This window comes from Somniosus microcephalus, chromosome 12, assembly GCF_052327205.1.
Source record: "Somniosus microcephalus isolate GS21.2 chromosome 12, FLI_Smic_1.0, whole genome shotgun sequence".
NCBI lineage: Eukaryota > Metazoa > Chordata > Chondrichthyes > Squaliformes > Somniosidae > Somniosus > Somniosus microcephalus.
The window spans coordinates 151,951,532-151,957,641 of record NC_140998.1 but is presented as its reverse complement, the minus strand read 5'-3'; positions in this window follow the sequence as shown (position 1 = coordinate 151,957,641).

The following is a 6,110-nucleotide window of genomic DNA, read 5'->3' as shown; positions in this document are numbered from 1 at the left end:
CATTTTCTTTGAATACTTTTGTTTATTAGTTACAAAATTATTGGAGAAGGTGGGGGGGTTGTTTGACTGGGCGGGGCAGTTGGAGGTGAGAGGTCATGTGTTAAAACCTCCAGGAATACGTCCAACCAGAGTTGGCACCCCTAGATTTGATATCTACAGCATGTAGCAATTCCTTAATGCCAACAAAGGGTTATACAATGCTAGATTGTTGCCATTTGTTGGCCAGATGGTTATGAAGGGGGACAAATTTAGGAAAATCAAAATTAATTAAAGGGAAAGTTTAAAAAAAAATCTTTACACAGATGATGGCTAAAATATGACTTTCTCTGTCATAAACCATTATTGAATCAGTCAATCAATAAGTACTTTCAAAAGGAAGTAGATAGTTGCTTGCATAGAATTTGCTGCGCAGAAATAGGCCATTCGGCTCAACTAGTCTATGCCGGTGTTTATGCTCCACCAATGTTCCCTGTAACCTGCGCTTTGTTCTGCGCAGCCCCTTTCTTTCAATGGGCGGTCCCTTTAAATTTCTGTGCATGCGCAGTACATCCAGTGTGAAAGCCCGTGAGCGGCCTGTGTGGGACCTTGCAGATTACTGCGCGGCCGCACACGTGCCGTTTAGAGAGAACATTGTGCTCCACACGAGCCTCCTCCCACCATACTTCATTTCATACAGGTTTTTCCCACCGTCTGCCAATAGGGCTTCAATGTACCATCAAGAGGCTTTCTGAAACACTGCAGTAACTAACAGTGATGATAAAGGCAATATTCTCTCTACGATTCCCACCTTCCTCCAGATTTTTCATTCATTTTGACCACTGTGCTTGTGCTTTGTTTAAAAAGAAAAGAAAGTCTTGCATTTCTACAGCACCTTTCACAACCTCAGGATATCCCAAAGTGCTTTACACCCAATTTAGTGCTTAAAGAGGAATCTTAAAGAATACAGGAAGCAAGTAGGAGAATGGGATTAGATTAGGGTGGTTTAATCAGGGAAGAGGGTGTGGAATATTAGATGAAATAAACAGTGAGAGGAAGTATTAAGGGGTTTAGCATCTTTGAAAGTGGATAAACCCCCAGGCCCGGATGAACTGTATCCCAGACTGTTAAGAGAAGCAAGAGAGGAAATAGAGGCTCTGACCATCATTTCCTAATCCTCTCTGGCTACAGGAATGGTGCTGGAAGACTGCTAATGTCATACCATTGTTTAAAAAAGGAGAAAGGGATAGATTGAGTAATTACAGGCCAGTCAGCCTAACCTCAGTGGTGGGAAAATTATTGGAAAAAATTCTGAGGGACAGGATAAATCTTCATTTTAGAAAGACGTGGGTGAATCAAGGACAGTTAGCATGGATTTGTTAAGGGGAGGAGGTCGTGTCTGACTAACTTGGTTGAATTTTTTGAGGAAGTAACAAGGCGGGTCGATGAGGGTTGTGCGTTTGATGTACTCTATATGGATTTTAGCAAGGCTTTCGATAAGGTCCCACATGGCAGACTGGTCCTGAAAGTAAAAGCCCATGGGATCCAAGGCAAAGTGGCAAGTTGGATCCAAAATTGGCGTAGAAGTAGGAAACAAAGGGTTATGGTTGATGGGTGTTTTTGTGACGGGAAGGCTGTTTCCAGTGGGGTTCTGCAGGGGTCAGTACTTGGTCCCTTGCCTTTTGTGATGCATATCAATGATTTAGACTTGAATGTAGGGGGGATGATTAAGAAGTTTGCAGATGATACAAAAATTGGCCGTGCAGTGGATAATGAAGAAGAAAGCTGCAGACTGCAGGAAGATATCAATGGACTGGTCAGGTGGGCAGAACAGTGGCAAATGGAATTCAATCCGGAAAAGTGCAAGGTAATGCATTTGGGGAGGGCTAACAAGGCAAGGAAATACACATTAAATGGTGGGACACTGAGAAATGTAGAGGAACAGAGGGACCTTGGAGTGCATGACCACAGATCCCTGAAGGTAGCAGGACAAGTAGATAAGGTGGTTAAGAAGGCATATGCGATACTTGTCTTTATTAGCCGTGGCTTCGAATATAAGAGCAGGGGAGTTATGCTTGAACTGTATAAAACACTAGTTAGGCCGCAGCTAGAGTACTGCATGCAGTTCTGGTCACCACATTACAGGATAGATGTGATTGCGCCAGAGTGGATACAGAGGAGATTTACGAGGATGTTGCCTGGGCTGGGGAATTTTAGCTATGAGGAAAGATTGGCTAGGCTGGGGTTGTTTTCTTTGGAACAGATAGGCTAAGGGGAGACTTAATTGAGGTGTATAAAATTACGAGGGGCCTAGATAGAGTGGATAGGAAGGAACTGTTTCCCTTGGCAGAGGGGTCAGCAACCAGGAGGCATAGATTTAAAGTAAATGGTAGGAGGTTTAGAGGGGATTTGAGGGGAATTTTTTCACCCAGAGTGTGGTGGGGGTCTGGAACTCACTGCCTGAAAGGGTGGTAGAGGCAGAAACCCTAACCACATTTAAAAAGAACTTCGATATGCACTTGAGGTGCCGTGGCCTACAAGGCTACGGACCAAGAGCTGGCAGGTGGGATAAGGCTGGATAGCTCTTTGTCGACCGGCACGGACACGATGGGCTAAATGGCCTTCAGTGCCGTAACTTTCTATGATTTTCTATGATTCTATACGGAGAAAAGCACCAGGTCAGTTTCGATGGATTGAATGGCCTATTTCTGTGCTATAACATTTAATGATTCTGTGAAGTCACCAGACACAGTCCAGAAAGTTCAGAGAACCGCTTGGTTTGGGACACGAGACTTGTGCTCAAGTGAGGGGTCAAGGTAAAGATTTAGAAATCCTCACTACACCCAGTTGGCGAGGGTTAAAAATGGCTTGGCAATAAACTGAGCTCCAAAGAAATATACATTTATGATCTTACTCACCCTGAAGTCCAGTAGTTATGATTATTAAAGGATGTTTCCTACATTGCTACAGTGACTACACCTCAAAAGCAATTCATTGACTGTAAAACCTTTGGGACGCCCTAAGGTCGTGAAAGGCGCTATATAAATGCAAATCCATTCCTTCATTCTGTTTCATGATAATGTTGAGGGGAAATAAGAGCTTGTCGTTGAATAATAAAAGCATTCAAAAATGTATTGAGGCTTGAAAATCAGCCCGAATGGATTTGACTTGCATTTGATTTTATATTAAAATTATGAATAGCCTTTTAAGAGAGAAAAGCAGATCACAGAAAACAATCTTTCAAAAGGCCTAAGTTTATTATTAGTATATTTTTATAGATGAACATTGTACAACTGTTGTGATATACAAAGATCATTAGGCATATAAAAAAAATCAAAAGGTGAATGGGGAGTAAAATAGTTCATTCAAACAGTAAATAGAGATTAAAGGGTGAAGGATCTTTTTAACCAAGCTTTTGGTCATCCCTCCTAATAATGTAGCTCCTTTAGCTAGGCATCCACTTTTTCTTTCTCCTCCTGTGAAGCACCGTTTGGGATGTTTTTCTACATTGAAGGTGCTCTATAAATGCAAGTAGTTCTTGTAGCAAGGGGTATAAAGCAGCTCTGCAAAGGCAGTGTAAAAGCATCAGAAGAACAAAATGGGTTGAGTTGATGGACCAGCTGGTCTCTTCCTGTCAGCAATTTTCGTGTGTTTGTAAAATGAAGTGGAAGGCGGTTGAAAGAAATATGCACAAACATAGGCAGAACGGCTAAAGTCATAGAAACATAGAAGATAGGAGCAGGAGTAGGCCATTCGGCCCCTCGTGCCTGTTCCGTCATTTAATGAGATCATGGCTGATCATCCAAATTCAGTACCCTGTCTCTGCTTTCTCCCCATATCCCTTGATCCCTTTAGCCTTAAGAAATATATCTAACTCCTTCTTGAATATACTTAATGAATTGGCCTCAACAGCCTTCTGTGGTAGAGAATTCCACAGGTTCACCACTCTCTGGATGAAGAAATTCCTCCTTATCTCTGTCCTAAATGGCTTACCCCTTATCCTTAGACTGTGACCCCTGGTTCTGGACTCCCCCGCCATTGGGAACATCCTTCCTGCATCTAGTCTGTCTAGTCCTGTTAGAATTTTATAAGTTTCAATGAGACCACCTCTCATTTTTCTAAACTTTAGCGAATACAAGCCCAATCGACCCAATCTATCTTCATACGTCATTCCTGCCATCCCAGGTATCAGCCTGATGAATCTTCGCTGCACTCCCTCCATGGCAAGAACATCCTTCCTCAGATAAAGTGACCAAAACTGCACACAATACTCAAGGTGTGGTCTCACTAAGGCCCTGTACAACTGCAGCAAGACATCCTTGCTCCTGTACTCAAACCCTCTCGCTACGAAGGCCAACATACAATTTGCCTTCTTAACCGCCTGCTGCACCTGCATGCTTACCTTCAGCGACTGGTGCACAAGGACACCCAGGTCTCGTTGCACTTCCCAATGACCTAATCAGTGGGCTGTAGTGTGTTAAGGAGAAAGGTGCGATGCAAGGGTAGAATTTCAGAGATGGGCGTGGCCAGCTTGGGAATGGTGCACAGTCTAGCATTCACCTGACATGCTGTGCATTCCCATTCCCACCTGTACTTTAGGTTCGACACTCGTTTAAGTATTCCATGCAAGCTCTCCTCATGCCGTGGGCTAACTTTGGGAGTTGTACGCAGGGAGTTGGGATTTCCAGGGTTGAGTTCTTCTGTTTCCCTAATATTACTGTTTTTAACACGCTGGATTAAGAAACTAAAGTAACAACCAGAGAACTGGAACAGATGGGAGATCTTTATTTCAAACAGAAGTAACAGGCTTTAACATTTTGTAGCTTTTATTATGTTACTGCTGCCGGACATTAAAATGGCAAGTTGCATTGACTCACTGGGATGTATTTGGGGCATATGGGAGAAAAAAATGCTGTTCTTATTTATCCTAAGAATAAATGAGATGGGAATAACTCTACAGTTTAATAAAGAGGAAAGTGCACAATTTTATCTACTCAAGACTTACAAATATGAGAGAACTGATCAGGAAAGATTGAACCGGCTGGGGCTCTTTTCTCTAGAGAAGAGAAGGCTAAGGGATGACGTGATAGAGGTCTTTAAGATTATGAAGAGGTTCGATAGGATAGACGTAGAGAAGATGTTTCCACTTGTGGGCGAGTCCAAAAACAAGATCCATAAATGTAAGATTGCCACTAATAAATCCAATAAGGAATTCAGGATAAACTTATTTTCCCAGAGAGTGGTTAGAATGCAAAACTCGCTACCACATGGTGAAGGTTGAGGCAAATAGCATAGTGTGGCGATATGCCACCATTGGACATAATCCGCTCACGGCGACACGGACAGTTTACGCAGGTGCACTGCCGGCAGCAGCTGCCCCCAGCCGTGGGCCCTTTCCTCCGGCAGCTTGTTTCCCGTAGGGACAGGCTGCCGGGAGCACTTCCTGTCTGGGGAGTATTTAAGTGGTTGCGCGGGCTTTTTAAGCACTTGTTTTGCCATGATGTAAATTAAAGCAGTTGTGTTCCATCAACTCTGGTCTCGATTCCCACGTTTGCCGCGGTATCTCAACACTGGTGACCCCGACGCTCAGGACGAATCCTAAGCTAGCATGGCGGATACAAACGCAGTCACGGTTAAACTACCGGACTTTTGGGAGAACCTGGCCGAGGCCTGGTTCGTTCAAGCCGAGTCCAGATTCCGGTTGAGAAGCATTACAGTCGACGCCACGAAGTACGACTACCTCGTCGCCTCTCTCACCTGCGCCACAGTCCCTAAGCTTTGGGCAGCGCTGCAGGTTCCACCAGAGGAAGGCAAGTACGAATATCTGAAGGCCGCGCTCTTTAAAAAATTTCAGGCGTCCTCCTACCAGCGCAACTGCCAACTCCTCGACCTTCCAGGCCTTGGTGACGCTTCACCATCAGACCTGCTTTCCCACATGCTGTCCCTCTCGGATGACAAAAAACCCGGCGCCCTTTTTCGCACGCTTTTCATTCGGCAGCTCCCCGCCAGCATCCGCCCGCTCATTGTGGAGTCTGGCTCCATGGACTTGAATGAGATAGCCGAAAAGGCCGACCGGCTGCTCTCCGCGCAGACCGCCCGCGACGTCGCGCCCGACCTCACGGCAACGACCACGC